Here is a 22871-nt window from a genome sequence, read left to right on the forward strand (position 1 = left end):
GCGGCCTGCCCCAGTGGATCAGGTGTGTGGCCCAATGACAGAAGCTTTATGTATTGTAGTCTGGCTCCCTCTGAGAGGTGGAACTCTTCCTTGCAGTGATCAAAAGCTTTAAGTGCATCGCCCAGAAACGGATCTCTAAGTTTTCTACATCTGCCATCCAGCCAGTCAGAGAACGTGTGTGGGTTAATGGCAGGCAGGAATTGTGAGTTCCCAGTGATGGAGGTGTGGGGGACAGGAAAGTAGTAATTCCCTTAGGGACGGCCACTTTGTTCCAGATGCCAAGCACTGTCCTGGTGGTAAGGGCAATGTAGGCACTACGTGAACGTGGGATCCGGGGCAGCCAGGGGAGGTCTCAAATAGTTCTCCCAGTCACCGCTCTGTCCATAAGGAACCAGACCTTCTCGCTCTCCCATGTCGTCCATTCATAGATGAAGGGTAGGTGGGAGGCCCAGTAGTACTCCAACAAGTTGGGGCAGGCTAGCCCACCCCCGCCCCTGCGTAGCATTTTGCTGGAAAGCACAGCCTACTGCCACCCCAGATGAAGTTAGTGATTTTGCATTGGAGACTTTGGATCTGGTGTTGCGGGATAGAAGTAGGGAGACATTGAAATAAATGAAGCACCAACATTTTAATTGCATGTAAGCGGCCCAACCAGGAGATGGTGAGGGTCTTCCAGACTTGCAAATCCTCCAGGACCACCCTCTTGCAGGCATACCAATTAATATGAGACCATGTGTCAAGAGTGGAAGTTAAGAGAAGCCACTGGTAGCGAATAGTGCTGGTAGCCCATTTGTAAGGGACGAGAGACTGAAATGCCGGGATCTCGTCCCGAGGGATCGTGATGTTCAGCACGCAGGATTTCCTGTTGTTAATTTTAAGGCCAGATGTCAATTCAAAGGACCGTAGCGGGGAGAGGAGGGCCAGGAGAGGAGTTCCTTAGACAGGTGCTGAACAAAGAGCAGTTTTCAAAGAATCAAAAGCTTTCTGACACTCATCCGTCCAAGGTAAGGGTTCATGCACATCTTTCGTGATCAAGTATAACAGTGGTTTAGTGAGAAGAGAAAAATTAGGAATCCACTGGCAACAGTAAGAGGTTATGCCGAGAAATGCACAAACATCTCGTTGAGTACGAGGAACAGGCATGTTTAAAATAGCAGACACACACGTTCGGGAGTCAACTTCCTCCCCTCTTTCTTTTTTTTATGTCCTCATAACCACCATATAGCCAAAGTACCGGAAGGAATTAACATAGAATAACTGTCTCAGTTTATAAGAAACTGGAAGGGATATGAGTCTAGCGGGGGCCAACTATCCCTCAGCTTTCAACCGTATTCCAAAAAGGCACAGAGTCTAAAATTTACCAAACTATGGCAAAACCTTGGGGTATTTTTTAGCAGCCAGGTGGGGACCGGGCATGAACCGGTTAACGGCTGTTCCATTGGTACCAAATATAGAAGCACCATTGGAGATCAATCATTGGACCCGGGAAAAAAAAAACAAAAAAAAAACAGGATAAGTCAATGAAGCCACGAGAGTAGATACCAAAAGGCCCTTTTACTGTGATTACCAGGTCTGGCCAGATCAATAACTGAGGTCTGCAAAACTGAGTTCTTCCAATCTCCATAAGTAGGAGGTAAAGGGTCTTTCCACTTTCTGCAGGATGGCGTAAAAGACTAGACATCTGGCGGTATGTTGTAAGTCTTCTAGGACTCCAAATACTATTAGAGGCAAATCTATGGTAACAGGACTTCCCAATGATTCTGTGAGAGAGTTGCTAATATCCTTCCAAAATGTGGTTAATACTGGACACTCAAAAAACATGTGTGTATCTGAAGCCGCAATCAAACCACATTTAGTACAAGATACTGACTGGCCTCCTGCAAACTTAGATAGTCTAACGGGGGAATAGTATGCCCTATGCAGGGTAAAAACATGATTTCTGCGAAGCCAGGATAGTTTGACAATGTTCCATAGAAGTTCGAACGAAGTCTTCCAAAGATTTTGTAAGTTCTGATCCACCAGGGCAGAGCCCCATAATGACTCTGGCAGAACAAAGTCCCCATCTGACTCCTCCAGAATGAAATTATACCATTTAGATATTTCTTTCCTTGCTGGACCACTGCTTAATAACTCAGTGATAAATGGACTATGCCCTCCGAGTTTAAACTTATTCTTATTGGCAGGAGATGTTGTATAGGCAACAGCCCAGCTATGGATCTGTATATATTTAAAGCATGAAAAGTTAGGGCCAATCTTAGCTTGCAGGTGTTCCCACGAAAGTAGATCTACCTCATAGAAGAGGTCGCCCCATACTTCCAGGCCGGCCTCTCTCAAAGGAGTTGCTAGAATGTCCTCAAGCCTGGCTGGATTTTCAGGCAAGTCCAACAACGGAGTTTTTTCACAGAGATAATTTACTTTTATGGTTTTCATGACTTCTGCCCATGTTCAGGCCAGACCCTGTAGAGTCTTCAGTTTAATTTTCTTAAAGATCTTTGGGTTACCAAACTTAAAAAGAAAACCAGAATAATTGATTCTTTCCCCATCCAACATGGCTGCATACATAAGACCCACACCTGAAGCTACGGGACCCTTCAACAGCATTCGTGAGTGAGATAATTGAAAGGCCCAAGCATAGAATCTTAAATCTGGAGCTGCCAAGCCACCCTTATCACGACGCCGTCTTAGTTTTTTCCAGGCGATCCGTGGAAGATGATTATTCCAAATAAAGGATGATATATTTGATTGAAACTTGGCTAAGGTTTTTGGATCGAAGTATAAAGGAATAGTGTTAAATAAAAAGGAAAGGTAAGAAAATGGAACACGCTATTAAATCAAATGACGATTTGATCATTAAAAAAGGTAGGAAAAGGACACACAGAAATATAATGACTATGCCCACACAGATTTATATTTACCTAGAATGGTGTGAAGACCAACCCTGGCCACGGGTCAGTTAAGAACAGAAACCCCGAAAGTTGCAGTCGCCAGTAGGCTTGCAGGTGCAGATCAGAATCAGGACAGGAAAAAACAGATTTGGATCAAGACCAGACCACCAAAGGTTAAGACCAGCACCCGCAGTTCAGTTGCAACGACCGCGCTACTCCCTCTCTGCAGCTAACAGTCAGAACCCCAATTGGGTTATCGAATTCACCAACAAAAGTGCTCCGCCAGCCCCTCAGGTTCCCGGACCCCGATTGGGTCAGCAAATCTTCTGACAGACTGCTCCGCTGCACCTCTGTTCTCTATCACCTATTGAGTGCGTTGGGCCAGTGACAGGTCAGCTATTCGGACAAGTCGGACAATTTCTCTAGCTAAACCTACGCTAGGTATACTATTTTCCAGGTCAGTGTACCACCCCCCAATGTTGCAAGTGTAAGGATCCCCAATTTCGATTGGACAACAGAGGAGGAGAGGTTGTCACACCACACCAAATTTTGATACTTCAGTGTTGAATATTAATTTTATGTTCCCACCCATTCATTTTATTTTCTCACGACATCTTTATTCCACCCAACAATGGAGAATTTAACATTGAATACATTGTAATAGAACGGGTACAGTTTAGCTTTCTCTAGCAAGGTGAGGGGTCAGCTTCCCAGGCGCATCCTGGCTTGTGACTGTCTTTGGCTTGGTTTCAATGACAAATGACTTCAGCTTCTCTTTGGAGTTTGTCATGCGCAGAAGGACTTTCAAAATGGAGTAACAACGTTCCCCATGCCCAAAGATTACGATATATGAAAAGTAGAAAGAAACATTATTAGAACACAGAATAAATGAATACACTGTATACCATGTATTTCTATTCTATACCCATTATCTTAATTTTAACTATAGCATTAGGATTAGGCAGAACGAACAGCTTGGCGAAAGCAGCAAGGCAAGCTTCTCGCATGTGAGAACATAGAGCAGCCATATTAGCCCTAGTGTGCAGAAGCAGCAGCTTCCCTCCAAATAACGAATACGTCATGTCATGTGAGTATGACAGACGCATGCGCAATAGAAACCCTCGCATAGCAGCAGCCATCTTAGATGCATGCGTATTAGGATTAGTACACACATAAGCAAGCTTCACTCGGACACCTGGTGTAGATGTAAAATATGCAAAATAGTAAAACAAACATGTTGGTTACTTTATTAACGTTATTCGAGGTTCATGAGTACGAGCAAGTTGCTTCATGTGCGAATCCTTGCTCCATCAATCCCCTCTTTGATGATATTTTATATCATCACTAATTAATTAAACAGATGCCAACTTGTCACATTGCACCCAACTCAATCTATTCAAACTTTCTATTTTGCTTCTTCTCATTATTACCATGAGAATTTTTAATTTTCTTGTATATCTTACTATTCATCTCTTCTAATTCGAGTTCATCAATATTTCTTTTTACTCCTCGCCTATTTACGGAGTATTTCTTTTTATGTTTTCGACATTTGCAACAAATTATTATACCTAGAACTAGTAAGCCTATTCCCACCATTGGCATCAGTATTCTACCTACAATACTCTTTCCTAAATTAGAAAGCCAACTACCTATAGAGGAGAGACCATCAGTGACCTCTTCCATGTACTATCAAACTCCAGTCGTTTAAGCTCTTTTTCCAAAGTAGTAATATTTCTTACATACCTCTTAATTTCAACACTTTTGTCTGGTATGTAAGTGTAACAATGTTGCACCTTCAACATTCTACAGACTCCGCCCTCCTTTGCCAATAATGTATCAAGAGCAAGTCGATTTTGTAAAACCATTGATCTGATCGCAACCAATTCTGTATTGACCATCAAGAACCCTCCAGCAGTGTCAGTTGATAACCGATCAACTACTGTTGATAATTTGCAGATTCTGTGTGTATTCAGAGCCACTCCCTCTGTAGGTATCAATGCACTAAATATATCACCTACAATTTCACCAAAACTAGCTCTTTTACTATGTACTAATCCATTAGTTTCTTCATTGTTTCCAGTGATTTTATCCACATGATATATTTTTAGGAAGACTATTCTGAAAGAACAACTCCCATACCAGTGATCTGGCAATTTGTAATAAGCCTTGTTCCCACATATATAATAGACTCCGGGAAACACAGGTTCAGTTCCATCTTTAAAACCCCAACCCCCAATTACCTTATAATTGTGCTCACACTCACTGGAACCAATGAATATATTGTTATAATAACTAGTTCTTTCTCTGTGGAGACAAAGTTTCCCCTTCTTTTCGAAATCCAGCAATGTAGCAGCATTAGCCCCACCATTTGAGGTGTTCCCCATGCGCTCAGCCCATTTAGGAATTTAATTGTTCTTGTCATTTACTTTTCTTTGGAAACTCTCTCTCCTTTTCTCAACCATATTCAAAAATATTTTCTCTTTTTCTTGTAATAAGCATGTTAAATTATTCTTGTGTGCGTCAGCTATATCTATTATACCTATAGTTAGAAAATATTCACTCATGTAACGTGCTACATTTCTAGTGGTATGTACAGGGTTTAGGTTTCTACGTATAGGAAGTTCAGAAAATATCACATCTAAATTATAATAATAATACTGTAAAGGTCCTTTCTTATAGAATAAACTAGCTAAAACACTACACTAAATTCCATATGGTAGTGGCAAATGGTGATAGGTAACACCTTCAGCTACCGAAGTAGGCAGTTTCATACAAACATAGCAATCTTCTATTTCCATAGCTTCTACATAGTGTACTAATAGGTTTGTAAATACATTCAAATGTGTTCTGTTTTTAATTCTCGTATAATGTAGTCCTTCCTCATCTGGTGCTTCTAAGTCTACCTTCTGTTGTCTAATACTAAGCACTTTTTCTTGTGTATCTACTGTTTTTGGTGTATCCTTTGTTTGTAACTCTTCTGTATCTAGTGGCAGTTGTTCATTAGTGTTCGCGTTTGTCTCTTTACTCATCATGTAAGGATAGCTATTGTTAGTCCTATCCAAACTATAAGTACTATTGCTATACTACATACACATACTCTACAGCATGTTTTTAAACAATTTCTTTTCGGTCTTCCATTGACAGTATGATCAGCCATTTCTGACTAAAGAAGATTCAACCCCTCTTTGTACCTTTTACACAGCTTTTTACCCTGTGTGTATTTCAGGTTGGTCTCACTTCTTCGTCAGTTTGATCAGTAATCAATTCTTCATCACTTTTGTCACTTATTTCTAGATTTTCAAAATCTTCCAAAATCTTCCAAAACAATGTAGGTCCACTCGGGGCCTTTGCAATTATTATTCAGTCTCTTTAACCGGGGACTTTTCCTTCTTGGTTGTATCATAGGTTGATTAGCTTGACTTGATATTTCATTTACTTGTTCAGGTTCTTCATCAATTGTTTTCAAACGCAGTCTCAGACAAACCTAGGCCATTTGTCTCCCTTTCTGAGCCTTTTAGCTGGCACTGTGTCTTGGCTCTCTTCAAATGTTCTTTTATTTTCAGTCAGTTGTGGCACATCTATTTCAATGCTGTTTTCTGTTTCCTTCCCTAACTGGCTCTGTCCAGGTCTTATTTCTGTTTCTTCTGCCTGGTCACTAATCTGGCCTTGTTCAGGTATTTGCTGAATTTGGATTTTGTTTGTTTCACCTTCTTTGTCCTGAACACAATTTTCTACTCCTGTCTGGTCCTGCTCAAGCTCTTCGAACCCTTGATTTTCTTCTGCTTGAGCCTCTGCTCTAATTTCTATCTGTCCCTTTTCAGGCTCAGGAGTTTTTGATGGAGTGTCAATTATCTGATCTCTCCCTATCTGGTCCTCCTTAGAATCACGTTGGACTTGGATTTCTATGATCTGAGTACCTTCTTCTACACCTGTCTCGTCCTCACTATCACTTTGTCTATCTAGATATGTTTGGCTTCTGGTTCTCACATATTCTGCAGGTATGTTGATTACTGGAATCCAATCATCTTGGCTGGTGCTCGGTTGTTCCTCTTCAGCTACTTCAGGATCGATATCTTGAGACCCCTCAGCTGCACAACCTTCAGCCTCAGTTTCATCAGGTTCAGTCACCTTTTTTGTATGACTGGCATGGATCCAGTATGGAACTCCTGCACACTTGCTGTGGTGGTAACCAAAATTACTTGACGTGGTTTTCCCCACCTCGGTGCTGGGCAAGTTTTTCGAGTATATTTCTTTAACACTACCCTTTCACCTGGGTTCAGGTCATGTGCTGGAGTTGCTGGCCAGGCGACAGCGTCTACCCCAACCTGGTGAGAGATAGAACGCACTTGGTCAGCCAGTTCTTTGCAGTACTCCAGTACTAAATCATCAGATATGCTTAGCAGTTTGTGTCCTGGCACCCATGCTTGCCGCATTGCTCTTCCCATCAGTATTTCATGGAGACTCAAGCCTGTGTTCCGATCTGGAATACTTCTGAGTCCCATCAGAACAAGTGGCAAAGCATCTGGCCACTCCAATCGAGTTGACTCATACATCTTTCCCAATCTTGACTTGATAGTGCCATTCAATTGCTCTACCACTCCAGACGCCTCTGGGCGATATGCACAGTGCAGCTTTTGCTTAAGTTTGAATGCTTCACAAATTAGATCCATTACTTCACTATTAAAATGTTTTCCTCTGTCTGATTCAATTCTTACTGGAAAACCGAAACGTGGTATAAGCTCTATAAGTAAAAGCTTAGCTACAGTGATGCTATAGTTCCTGTGTGTGGGGTAAGCTTCCACCCATTTTGAAGACAGACAGACAATGACAAGTATGTATTTTAGTCCTCGACAAGGGGGTAACTGAATGAAGTCAATCTGTAATTGAATAAAAGGACCTTCTGCCTTCCCAATTTTTCCTGGTAACACTACTGTTTTCTTTCCTGGGTTCATTTGTTGGCAAATCAAACACCTCTGGCAGAGAGCCTCCGCTATGTTCCTGAATTTCGCATTAAACCATGTTTGTCTGACCACACGTATCATAGCATCTCTTCCCAAATGAGAATCTCCGTGAATCAACCTAGCCATAGGAGACAGCAGACAGTCGGATAACACTGCCGTTTCATCAAGATAAACAATGACACCATCCTCAGCCCTTCTCTGACAACCTATTTTCCTCCATAGTTCCTTTTCTTTTGGTTCTGCTGCATTCTGCAAATCTCTCACTTCTTCCCATGTATTCATACCTTCCAGCAACATAAGATGGCAGCTGTTTCCGCCCACCTCAACCTTTTTATTAATAGCCATTTTACATTTTGCACAATGCTGGGCTATCTGGTCATCATATCGATTACCAGCTTTCCCTTTGTCGTTGCCAGATTTGTGAGCAGCACACTTGACCACAGCCACTTCTTTTGGTAACTGGATTGCTTCAAGCAAATCCTTTACATATTTTCCATTTCTAATCGGAGTACCTGAAGAAGTCAGGATCTCCCTTTGGATCCATAGTTAGCCATAGTCATACACAACTCCATAACCATATTGGCTGTCAGTGTATATGGTTACTTTCCAATTTTTCCCAAATTTACAGGCTTTTGCCAAAGCAACCAATTCAGCTATTTGTGCAGACTTGACTACGGGCAAATGGGATGCTTCAACTGGACCTCCCAATGTGCACACTGAGTAAGCAGCGCTCAGACCTCCTTCCTCATGTCTCATACAAGAGCCATCTACAAATAGTTCATATTCTGAATCAATTAATGGCTCTTCTCTTATGTCTGGTCATGGCTTCTACTGTACTCAATCAGATCAATACAGTCATGTTCAACCTCTCCCTTTACTTTTGCAGTATGTGACTTATGTAGCAGTGTTGCTGGGTTCAGGATATTACACCTAACAATGGTTATGTTTCCTGCATCTACAAGTATTCTCTCGTACTTAGTCAGCCGACTAGGTGTGAGATACTGAGTCTTAGTCCTTGTTAGCAAAATTACAACTGCATATGGAACATACACAGTTACAGGATGTCCCATAATAATGGATTCACTCTGCTCAAGGCTCATGCAAGTTGCAGCTTCTGCTTTCAGACATCCAGGTAATGCAGCTGCCACTGGGTCCAATGTGGAAGAAAAATATGCCACAGGACGTCTCACTAAACCATGAATTTGAGTCAAAACTGAAAATGCACAATTATCTCGGGTATCACCGAAAAGTGAAAAATCTTTTGAATAGTCAGGCATCCCCAATGCAGGAGCTGTACACAGACATTCTCGTAATTTTACAAAAGCAGACATGCTTTCGTCATCCCGCTCTACTGGGTCCTTGGCTCCTTTCTTTGTCATTTGTATTAATGGCTTGGCTAGTACTGCAAATCCCACAATCCATTGCCTGCAGTATCCTACAACTCCAAGAAACATCCTGATCTCTTTCTGGGTATTTGAAAAGTCCATGTTTTTAATTATTCTGATTCTTTCTGAGGTAACTCTTTTGACACCCTTTTCTATCTAGTGCCTCAGATATTTCACTGACGTGGTGCAGAATTGCAACTTGTCTGGTGACACTTTATGTCCTCCTTCACCTAAATGGTTCAGTAAAGCAATGGTATCAATAACACAGTCATTCCGGGTTTTAGACGCCACCAATAGGTCGCCTATGTACTGAACCAAGACTGACTGTCCAGGCAGTACTAATGACTCAAGGCACTTTTTCAAAATTTTATTAAAATTCGAGGGACTCTCTGTGTACCCCTGAGGGATATGATTCCAAACATAAACATGACTGTCGAATTCAAATGAGAAAAGCAATTTGCTGTCTGGGTGTAATAGAATCAAAAAAAATGCGTGACACAGGTCAATGACAGTAAACCATCCAGCCTCCCACCGTATCTGATATAAAATTACTGCAGGATTTGGCACAACTGGACAGCTTGGGACAACAATCTTATTAATCTTTCTCAGGTCCTGTACTACTCTGTACTTTCCACTCAGTTTCTTTATACCAATTATAGAAGAATTGCATGGACTGCTCATTATTTCTTGTAAAATGCCTGCTTCAACCAAACGTTTTATTTCTACTGCAACACCTGCCTTTATTTCTGCACTCATTTTATACTGTCGAGTATTGGGTGAACTGCATCTTCTCTTATTGTCACTTTTATTGGGTCAACATTCACCACTACTCCTACATCTTTTCCAGTAAAGTCCCATACATCTGGTGTTACCGTATGTTGCAGTTCTTCTGGTAAGCCTTTTATTGTCAGTCTTTTAATTTCTGTCTCTGGTCCTGCTGACATTAATTTATAAATTCCATCTTCGTCTGGGGTTTCAATTTCAACACCATTTGGGGTACAGAAAATAGTGCAATTTATTTTGCACAGTAAATCTCTTCCTAGCAGGTTTACTGGACTTTAATCACAGACAACAAATCTATGCATTTCTTTAAAATTGCCTATTCTAACTTCCATAAGTTCTGTAACTGGGGTACTAATTTTTATTTATTTTTTATTATTATTTTTTTTTTTTAAAACCTTTATTGTACAGAAAGTGCTCACAAATACGGGCCTACAACCCAGCGGGCTGGCCACCACATATCAAAAGCAGAATTAGCAGTACAAAAGCACCCACAGGATACGACAACACGAACACAGGAGACATAGGCCGAAAGCCATAGAGCAACCAGCATGGACAGGATACGTGAAGGTTGATTTTCTATTATGGGAACGGGAAGTACAGGCTCATGACGGGCAGTAAGTCAAGCAAAAAGGGGGGGGTCGTGGTGAGCCGCGAACAAGCGATCACAAAGAGTACAGGATAAATCCGACAAGAACTGAACATGTTGAGAAAAACAATTCCAACGGAGGCACCACTAGGAGAGGCAATGGCGCTCGCCGTCCAGCGCCCACCCACCACAGCTACAACCCAACTTAACAAACAGACACAAAAACAGGCCCATCGTATAAATCAATACGAAACACACCCCAATAAAAGGAGAGAGATCCCTCACGAAAGAGGGAGGGGAAGGAAAAAGAAAAAGGAAGGGACTCCTCCTCAAACACGTGCCCCCCGGTGAAAGAAACAGGAAAACATCAGCCGGCACACAGCATCCATTAGAATCAGTGACAGGAACACACAGTGAGCCGTAATCACAATAAGACCGGAAGGCCAGTACAACCGAAACACCCCAGGGGAACACATGACAAGAGGGAGTCCAGAAAAAGAGAAGACTAAGAGCCATAGAACAAAATAAGGGGAAAAAAAAAAGGGGGGAAAAAAGACCCCCCAAAGTGACAGCCCCCCCCACCCACCCCGCAAGCCCACCCTGCACCCCTGCAGAAGGCTATGGCCTACCCCCCGGCAGCGTGCCTGTCGCCCAAATCAGAACCCGAAATATAGAAGAGCAAAGGCAAGACGGAAACATAGGACAAAAAAGAGGGGGGGAAAGGGAGAAAGGAAAAGAAAACGCACGGGAGAGGGCCATAGAACAGGATCATCAGCACCCACCCACCCGCCTGAGGAAAGGGAAGAGCCCTCGGGAAGTCAAAGAAATATAAGGATACACTCCAGGAGCACCACAAAGTCACACAAAGTCATATCGTTACATGCCGATCATCCAACCATTACAAGACTACCGTACACAGAGCAGGTCGTCTCAGCCCTGTCCTTGTTTGTCCAAAGTTGTAGTCGTCTGATTCACCAAGAACCAGACCGCAAGGAACAGAAAGCAAAGAACAGGGAGATCAAACGGCAGTCCAGAGAAGATATGTGGAGCAGAACCCGGATGATCCGGAAAAGTCAGAGAACATTGCAAGCTATGCAGGCACAGTTTCAGGGACAGTTCGAGGAAGGCCGACCCAGCGGGGCCGGCACAGGAGCCAGGGTCGGTCAGTCGAGGCGAAGGGAGGCAAAAAAAATCACCGAGTCCAGTCCGGACGGGACCCGGCCCCCGGAACAGTGGCGCAGGAGATAGCACAGGACGATGAAGGGCAGCGGAACTCCGCACAGCCACAGACGCGGCCTTCGCCGGGCCCCCACTTCCCAGGATAGTTCCAGCCGCACCCTGCAACGGCGACGAAGCCGCACCCAGTTTAGGGGGCCCAAACGGCCCGAAGAGAGGATCCACCCCCAGGATGACGACGGGTGCGGCCACCGAAGCTCGCCAGGAGTGTAGGGCGTCCAGGATGCTCTTAAGTGTAGGAAAACCTTTACAGCATCCGGCACCCGGGCCATGTGGCGGGCCTCCAGCGCTCGTCCAGGCCCGGCTAGGACATTCAGGGTCGGCCGCCATCTTGGAAGCCCGGTGGGGCCGCGGCGTCCGCCAACCCCGTCCGGGCAGCAGCGAGGCAAATGAAGCCCAGCCGACCAGCAGCAGGGCACCTCCAGAGCAGAAAGGGGGGCCACCAGAAGAAGGGGGATCGCCGGCTCCCCGGTGCCGCCGGCCCCGTTCTCCGAGTCCGGGTGGAGGGAATCAAAATGGCCGGACCGGAGAACAAAGGGGGAGCAAGCCGAATGCACGGTCAGCCCCGTCAATGAAAGGCAGCGCCTCCACCCACGCCCACCGGTCCGCCGGAGCCGGCCAGCAAGTCACAGCCGGCCCACACGCACAACGGCCCCCACGACCACGGCCACTGCTCCATCAAGGGCCGATCATCGCGCTCCGCCCCATCCGGGCGCCGCCGAGAGGATCCAAGCCAGCCCGCTCCGGAGGCCCCGAAGCGAGCGGGAGCGCATTCAGGATCCACGGCACCCAGGGACAACCGGAACAACAGGTGAGTGCCTGCAAGGTATCTGAACGCTACAGCATAGCAAAGAGGACTTCCCGGGGCAGGATAACAGCAGGATATATGATAAAAACAGGCAGGCGAACGGAGCCGAGCTAAAACGCGGCCATCTCGGACGCGAGCTTGGGGTACTAATTTGTTTATTAGAAACACCCACTACTTGGATCGCTTCTCCTGAGAGGGGTATGTTTGGAACGTCTGCTGTTCTCACAGTAGAATGGGAAGCACCAGTGTCCAACAGAAAGGTGACATTATTTCCTTCAACCTTTCCTTCAATGTATGGCCCTGACTGGTCTACCGGCAAGGAGGTGCCAAGCACGCACTCCTCGTCCTCCCCCCTCAAGCACCGTCAGTAAGATTCATCACAAAAGAATGTATCACTTAGAAGAAATTGTGAAGTTGCTGTATCTCTTCTTTCCCTTCCTTCCCAATTTGTGGTATCTACACTCTGTTGTGCTTTGCTACTGTATTTTGGCATAGGTGGAGGGGGTAACTGGTTCTGTATTACCTGCTGCTGGGTCTTCCGTGGCACCTCATTCTGCGTCTGTGGATTTAAACCATGAATCGGCACATTACCACTCTGCACAGCCGTACACTCGTCTTTTCAGTGCCCCAACTTACCGCACCCGTAACATGGGAATTTCCTCTTCGCATCCTCCCTATTGAATTTTCCTCTTGGCCTTCCTCCACTTCCATCGCCCTGCTTCTGATTGCTATTTATCTGGTTTAACTGTTGTTCTTTTTGTTATGCTAATTTTACTTGTGCCCACATGACTTTTTCTTTCAACTCTTTATGTTTATTTTCTAGCTCATCTTCATAATATTTGGCATATTTGAGGACTTCGTCTATGGGCTTAGCCTGCCAACAAATTTTATTATCTTTAATCCATTGTGAAATTTCAAGTTTAATCCTAACACAAATCGATAAATGAAATGCATCATATCCTTCATGTCGATGTTATCTAGTCCGCTGTACTGTTTGAATACCTGCAATAGACGTTCATAATATGCATGCGCAGACTCGTCTTTATTCTCGGTGGTTCTCTCTATTCTCATCCAGTCTGTCTCTTTTGCAGTCACATTTCCTTTAAGGTAAAGTATTACCTGATTGTACTTCTTGATGTCTTCCTCGGAAGGTGCCCCTGTCTTTGGGTCTCTAGGGTACTCAGCACTGGGCCAATCAACAGCAATTTTACATTCTGTCCATAAATCTACTGGAACTACAATGTCAAATAATCCATCTAAGTCTTTCAAAAGGCACTTTGAAACCTTTACAAATCTTTCGAGTTGTCTGTACCATTCTACAGGTTTTTCAGGAAGTTTTGGAAAATCATTTATAAATGACACAATATCCTGTCGGGACCATGGAACATGTACAAAACCTCCACATGGTACCTCTCGCATAGGACATAATTTTTCCACTTTTTCTGCTTCTTTTAAAACATATTCTGAAGTCATTTGTTTTGATCGAACCTCTTCCTTTTTCTTTGCCCACCTGGCTTTCCATTTTTCTAATTCTCCCCATTTTTGTAACAATGTTAGTAGCTCTCTTATCTGCACTTTTCTTCTGGACACATTCATGTTTTCTAAATCTTTGTCAGAAAATTCTGCTCGATATGGTTTTTGTAATACTTTAGATTTACCAATGTCAAATCCCGTGCTAGCTGCTGTGTCCATTAACTTTTCATGAAACACCCTTGTATTTCTAGTAATGCTTTTACAAATAAATAATAGTTCATCTTCACTAAGAGTATTTAATTTGTCAAATCCCACATTTCCAGCCATTAGTTCCTCCAATTTGATTCTTAATTTATATATATCCAATGGTTTTGGCTGTGTTTTTGGTATCTCTATTTCTCGTTTCCATCTATCTATTTTTTCAGGAGTTACTACAGTTGCACTTCTCGTACCTGAGGATGTCTCCATCTGTACTTCTCTTAAATTTAAAGGAGTGGTTTTTCTAATTGAACTACTCTCTGGTTCTCTTATTGGTAAATCCATTAAGGAGATTACTGACTCACATTCACTTGCCTGATCATCTACTATCAAAGGTTCTTTTCTTGGCTGTACTACTGATGTATTTATAACTGGAGCTTTTGGGCTAGCTTGCTCATCTCCATACAAAGGAACAACTGGGCCAATAGTTACTGGAATTGTCAGAGCTTCGGGACTTGTATTTAATTGAGAAATTTTCTGAATCAATTCACTTCTCTGTTTATTTAATGCTTCACTTTCTCTTTCTTGTAATACCCTCTCGATTGAGGTCTCATGTACCATTTGCGGAATTAAAGGTCGTTTTAGAAACGGGGCATTTGGATTTACTGTACTCGGTTCCTCATTATAAGGTGGTGGATTTTTCATTAACAAATCCCCCATATAATCATCGTCTGAATCACCACTAGTCATTAAATGCTTTGTTTTCTCCGTCCTTTTACTTCCAGTGGGCTCTTCTAACGTTAATACAGGATATAATCCTTGCACTACGATGTTCTGTCTCCATTGCTTCATTTGCTTATCTCTAGTTTCTCGTGGGAATTTAGGATAGAACTTACTCAATCCTTTGTCGGTTCTAAGTCTGTCTCGCTCAAAAGCCTCAATCTCTCATTCTTCTAGTGCCTCCAATTGCGTTAGTCTAGGTCTAGGATGTAAATCATTCATTCGTGTCCTTAAATTGAACAAAATTCTGCCATTAAACGTGCCATCTAAGGGAAATGCCAAAATTCCGTAATTTTTAGTGTATTCCACCCAATTCTCTAACCATACACAAGTTTGGTAACCCCTGTCAAACATCATAAATGATGCGGGAGTATTTGGTGGTGGAATAATAACTCCTTCTCTAGTTTTAATTGGTTTATCTTTTTTAAAGAAATTCTTAACTCTGTTTACAAATGACATTTTTCTTTCACTTCCATACATTTTGTAAGGTCTGCCTCTTAGCATCTGCTCTCTAGCAAACCCTAAGTATCTTCTATCAGGTCGAGTTTCTGGTTGCCCTGGATTTAAATACCACATATTTTTTAAAAAAATCTTGAAATCGTACGATAACTCTCAGATTTGTTTCCAAAATACCTCCAATGCTAGCGCATCTATTATTTTCTTCAACCAATCAACAATGTGGTTTCAAATAGTTTCAACCAATGATTGCGCGGCTTTTCTCGTGAGATGAGTTCCCACACTCCTGTGCTCACCCCTCCTTTACAATACTATCTCAGCTACACGCCCGCTGTCTCAACCAATACCAGCGCGGCTCTGAGTGACGTCAGCGCAGCTCCACAACTGACTCCCTCCTTCACAAGGTAATGCAAAAACCCAATTCTTTTATTTTAAAGTGCAATTCTTTTTTAATCAACAACGTAAAAACATTCGCCACTGTACTCGAGTGACTAAAAAGGAAAGATATATTTGACTGCAAGTAAATCCCTTCCGTTTACTATTCATATACTACGAGTAGATCCCTTCTGCCTACCCTTCACACAAGCATTAGAGAACCTGCTACTCCTTCAGACTCATCCACTCCGGGATATATACTAAGTCCAAAGTTTCACCAGCGAACCCCTTTGCTATCAATCAAGCTCAGACAAACCTGATACTCCTTCCGTGTGACCCTTTCTAGGTGATATCACACTAAATGTTTTGCTAGCTAACTCTTTGCTATCATTTATTCATACATTCATACAGAAAACCCTAAATAGTGCTTCCGGTTTTACCTAACCATGCACTAACTTCCTGCGAGTAAGTGACCTCACTGCGATGTGGCTTCCATTTACAACCCACTATTCTGCCCCCGGGGATTCCAGACAAACATATAACAGGTACAAACGATTTTGGTTAATACATAAAATTCATGAATATCAACAGTCAATATAACTTCAAAACATTCCAAATGATATCACATTTGATCGATCAATCAATGATAATGTTTTCATAACCAACTGACTAACTACCTTTATTTAACTAATCCCTAACCTTTCCTCTGCTACCAAAGAAATATACTGATAGAGTGCGCAGGTCACCCGACTATAAATTTACCATACTCACCTGGGCCCATAATCAATTACACATTTCTTAAATCAGGTAACCTACGCTCTGACTATCAGATATTTTACCTACTAGGTCCTATAACATTGACTTACCAATCCTTGTCACTGGTACCTGTAACCTATTGGATCAGGGATTTAGTTTAAATTAGGTAGCAAATAACATATGTACTCATATAATAACCACAGACTCGGAGAAAGGTTTAAACTCTATATCTAAACTTCATCAATGGTCATGATCCATAGATTGAACACAATAAGACTCTCAATAACAAAAATCAGAAATAATGTATAGCTATGCAAAAGATATATTATGCCAATCATTTAGCAATGTAAAGGGAAGGTAAAACAGGGAACATGCTATTAAAAATTTAAATAGACTTGCACAATTTGTCTTAAGGGTGGGAAAGAGAAGGAACATGCTATATAACACAACTTTAAGCAATTATCAAAGGATGGGTAAGAAGAGAGAACATAATATGCAATCACGAAAAATAATTTGAGCATATAACTATAGGGAAGGTAAGAAAATGGAACACACAGATTTATATTTACCTATAATGGTGTGAAGACCAATCCTGGCCATGGGTCAGTTAAGGACAGAAACCCCGAAAGTTGCAGTCGCCAATCAGGACAGGATAAACCAGATTTGGATCAGGACCAGACCACGAAAAGTTAAGACCAGCACGCACTGCGCTGCGCTGTGCTACACCCTCTCTGCAGCTAACAGTCAGAACCCCGATTGGGTTATCGAATTCACCAACAAAAGTGCTCCGCCAGCACCTCACCTTCCCGGACCCCGATTGGGTCAGCGAATCTTCTGACAGAGTGCTCCGCTGCACCACTTTTCTTGATCACCTATTGAGTGCGTTGGGTCAGTGACAGGTCAGCTATTCGGAAAAGTCGGACAATTTCTCTAGCTAAACCTACGCTAGTTATACTATTTTCCAGGTCAGTGTACCAGCCCCCAATATTGCAAGTGTAAGGATCCCCAATTTCAATTGGACAACAGAGGAGGAGAGGGCGTCACACCACACCAAATTTTGATACTTCAGTGTTGAATATTAATTTATGTTCCCACCCATGCATTTTATTTTCTCACGACATCTTTATTCCACCCAACAATGGAGAATTTAACATTGAATACATTGTAATACAACGGGTACAGTTTAGCTTTCTCTAGCAAGCTGAGGGGTCAGCTTCCCAGGCGATCCTGGCTTGTGACTGTCTTTGGCTTGGTTTCAATGACAAATGACTTCAGCTTCTCTCTGGAATTTGTCAAGCGCAGAAGGACTTTCAAAATGGAGTAACAACGTTCCCCAGGCCCAAAGATTACGATATATGAAAAACATTATTAGAACACAGAATAAATGAATACACTGTATACCATGTATTTCTATTCTTTACCCATTATCTTAATTTTAACTATAGCATTAGGATTAGGCAGAATGAACAGCTTGGCGAAAGCAGCAAGGCAAGCTTCTCGCATGTGAGAACATATAGCTGCCATATTAGCCCTAGTGCGCAGAAGCGGCAGATTCCTTCCAAATAATGAATACGTCATGTTACGTGAGTATGACAGACGCATGCGCAATAGAAACCCTCACGTAGCAGCAGCCATCTTAGATGCAAGCATATTAGGATTAGTACACACATAAGCAAGCTTCACTTGAACACCCCGTGTAGATGTAAAATATGCAAAATTAGTAAAACAAACATGTTGGTTACTTTATTAAAGTTTCTCGAGTTTCATGAGTACGAGCAAGTCGCTTCATGTGCGAATCCTTGCTCCATCACAGGTGTTAGAAGCTGTCTCTTCCACCACACCCTTATCTATCAAATCCTGTATTATTGACATTAATGTCTTTTCACCTGCTGGGGAGATTTTATACTGTGGAATACGAGGCAACCGAGCATTCGCTTTTAACGTAATAGAAACTAGTTGAATATTCAATAAACCTACATCAGTATCACCGGTTGCCCACAACGTGGAAGGAGTGGCCGCCAGCTCCGGAGGGAGCTGGCCGTTTTTTCATAAAATTCTGTTTAATACATTGTTCTGGTGAATGAACCGTCAAATATACTCCATCCGGAGAACAATACATTTTGGCATGCATCTTTTTCAACAAACCCAATCCCACTAAATTTTCCCCACATTGCGAGGTCAACAAAAATGGAGAATCCACTGTAACTGAACCTATCATAAATGAGAGTGGCTTCAAAATGGGGCTTACCACTGGAATACCAGAAAATCCGACTGAAACATTATTATGTCCGGACAGAGCAGCCCCTGGGACCAATGAACAAGTGTCTGAACTATTCATTGCACCCGTGTCAGCTAAAAAGTTTTCAGAAATTCCCATTATTTGTCCTGTAACATAAGGCCCCTTCTGGTCAACGGGTACTGACACTTAGCCCCTTCTCTGTCCTTGGCTGTCCTATGCACAAAAATATTTATCCGATTCATCCATTCCATAATCTTTGTTGTAATACTGCCTCCCATTAGGATTATCAAAATAATTCCCTCTGGACTCACCTCGTATCACTTCGTCCCTTTTCATATCACCACGATCAACGCCACCCCATCCTCTGCCTCTACCTCTGCCTCTTACTGCTCCGTTCTGTGCTAAAAGGAAAGGACACTGAGCTCGCCAGTGCCCTTCCTGCTTAAAATAAACACACTGATTCTGACCCAAAGGAACAGCCAGACCTTCTCCTCCCCTTCCTGCTCCTACCCCTCTTGGAACAAACCCTCTCCCTCCCCCCGGGCTCCTTCCACGTCCCCTGGCCACTTGTTGTAATAATACACAAGTTTTAAGATCCTTAGTCGTTTTATTGGATTTGTCTTTACTCTCATTTTCCCTATGCTCATAATATTGAGCAATACTTAATTTGACTGAAGGAGTAGAGTTGGTCCAAGTACTTTCAGCAGCCTGGAGCCGTGATGATATCTCCGGCAACAAGTTAGTCACAAACCGATTAACGAACAATCTTATTCCCCCTTCTACCCATAAATCCTGTCCACTGAAATCAATAAACACGGCTTCATTTTGAGTAAAGAAATCTGATACGCTTTCATCCCGTCAGTTTATCCCAATCCACCTTCCGGGGTGGGATTAAGGTGTGCATATATGTAATTATTCGGCCAGGAAGGGCCACAATCTCAGCTCTAGGTTTATCTCCAGGTTTTCTTTCCCCATCCCAGACTTTAAATTGCTCCCACGTCCCCCCTAACTCGTTAGCGTGAGGTTGGTCATGTACCTGGCGCCACACATCAACTGGAACCAACAGTCCAAAAAATAATTCTATGTCAGCCAAAGTCAACACAGCTGAAGAAGCCGCTTCAGTGAGCTCTTTGTAATAGGCGGTGGGCTTTTTAAGCAAGTCAGTTAAATGAGACTTTAAGGAAAGGACCTCACTTATCTTCCTAGGAGTATATACCCACTGTTCATGAAAACGGGCTTCAATACGGACCTGGATGACCTGGTTGGCATTATCTTTAAGTTCCGGGATTACGGGATGGTAAATGGGATGGACTTCTCGCATGGGATACTGAGAATGCCATGTTGGACATTTTGTAAATAATCTTAACCGATATCGCTAAATGGTGACCAGGTTCCCATATACATGTTCCTGTCCTAGTTCAAACTTATGGGCCGGTCCACTATATCATATAGAACCTGCAGAGACCTCCCATCCTCGAAACATTGTTCCCATAAAGAAATCAGCCGATTAGCCATAGTTTCTAGCGCATATTGCTGCATAACCAGTTTGTAATCCTTCATAGTTCCCCAAATATCCTCAATAGTGTAAATAGCATTCCACACCTACTGAGACGCCTGATCTATCACCATTTGCTTTTCCTTACATCCGACAACAGCATGTGTATATAATCGTCGAACGCCCCCTGTCCCAAAAGCATGGGAGGGGGTCGAATCTATCCTGGCAGGTGTTGAAGTGGCCAAGCCACAGAAGACGAAGGAGAGGTCAATGTCATTGGGCACATGACAGAGGTCAATGAGTCATCTGTCAATAAAGCAGCCATCGTAGAGGAAGGAGTAAAAACGGTCCCTGTCGCCATAGTAGTGGCAGGGGTCACAGTGGCCGTCGATAACACGACAGGTGTGCCGGGGGCACTGGCCAAAGGAATCGCAGGATACACCCATTGCGGAGCATAAGGGGGTGGAGGACGAGTATCTAATAAGTCTTCCATTTCATTCTCCGCCTCAGGTCGAGCTATGTAACTTTTATCAGCCTGTAATGCGAACTGTCTATGTAAACATTCTAACTTTTTCTCAGTTTATTTTTTTCATCATATGCTATAGCCTTTTGAGTAATGGTCTGACCATTCTGTATTTTTAATAATTTCTCTTCCCTAATTCGGTGACGTTTTGCTTCTTTTTGCCATAATCGCAAGGAATCAAACATTCCCTGCCGACTTCTTTTAGAGAACAAACGATCCTGTAAATACTGTATTTTCTTTTCATCAAAAGACCCAGTAACGGGCTATTGTAGTTCTTCATTATACTTGGTATATTTGTGCCATAGATTGCTAAATAAAATGGGCGTAAGGCCATGTTTTACATACATATGAAAATTTGGACTGCCTTCCGGTGGGGCAGGCTGACTTTCATCTAATCGTGTACTTTTCCGCCGACAACAACATCCAAAACATATTTTACTAAAACACGACATTTTTAAGTGATTACTCGTCACACTTCATCACAAACAATCAGAACATGGCCATGTTTCATTCACCCTCAATTTTCGTCGTCTTTACACCCACCATACACACAAGTTTAAGCACACAACCTTTCACAATTAGGGAAAATAGTAAAAGATGGTTTGAATGTGCACCTAAATGGCCTGCATATCAGTTAAGCAACATAAGGTTAGGGGGTAAGACGATCCCTATAGTAATACACTGTCATGAAAAGAAGAAATGTAGGGTTGCTTTTTAAAGAGCTTTAAAGGCATTACATCAAACCTGTATCCATCCTTACTTGCTTCGTCAAGGGACTATGTCCAGAAACATGCCTACTTGATTTGCCATAATCCTACATTTTAGCGGGGCTAGCGCTGAATGGCATCTAAAACGAGGGTTGCTATCATCACTTGACAGTATCATGATCACATCATAAATGGACGTAAGTTTGTGTTGTTATTGATGATTAGTAGGGCTGGGCAGAATTTCGGTAATCGCGTTGCGCAAATCTCTGCAAAAGCGCCGAAATCTCCACAAATACACGGGAATATCGCGAACACGCAGAAGTGCTTGCCCCGCCTGTTTGCGATGTTTTTTGCGTGCTCGCATTGGAAATGTGTCGCCAACTTGGCCATGCGGTAGCCAATGGGCCCAGTCATCTTGTTTTCACTTGTCCAGCCCGTACACGATGCCTATTTCCTGTTCCGAGTCACGTATTGCATATCAGATAGTGTAGGGCTAAAAATTACTATTCTAACTCCCGTGATTGCAACAGTAGGGTAAGTGTCAGATAGTGTAAGAGTACTATGCATTGTAATGGTATGCATTGTAATGACTTGCGATGTAATGTCTGCATTGTAGTGACATGCATTGTAATGACATGCTTTGTAGTGACATGCAATGTAATGGCTGCGTTGTAATGACATGCGATGTAAAGGATGTTGCGATGTAATGACTGCTATGTAAAGGTAGTGTGATGTAATGCCTGCATTGTAAAGGTTGTTTTCCGCTCTAACCATAGCTCCTTGCCTAATTTCTGAACAATCCTGGTTGCTAATTTTAATATTTTTAATTGGCTAGCACACCCGCTGATTAGCAGACCGGAATAGGGGAGGGTAAAAACTTGCAAGGGCTCAAACAAGTAGCAGGTATATAAAGGCCCCTGCCCACCCTTGAAGTGACTGACCTGGAGGGGGATTTCCTTGGATGCTATGCTGCTGCTCACTGAGATGTTCCATTGCATGTAATTTGCATTGACACAAGAGCAGCATCTGTGGACAAACTAGCCTCCACATATGGTGCAAGTAAAAAATGCACAGGGCACCGATCCTTCCATGGCCTTGCTCCCCGCAAGAGCACAGAGACACCAGGTGCATCCAGTGGATGCTTTCCACATGTCTGGTAAGTTTTTCTGCTGACATCACAAACCTGGTTGTGCCTTAAAAAATACAACTACCTTTTTAAAAACAA

The sequence above is a fragment of the Lissotriton helveticus genome, chromosome 1_1 (genome assembly GCF_964261635.1).
Source record: "Lissotriton helveticus chromosome 1_1, aLisHel1.1, whole genome shotgun sequence".
Lineage (NCBI taxonomy): Eukaryota > Metazoa > Chordata > Amphibia > Caudata > Salamandridae > Lissotriton > Lissotriton helveticus.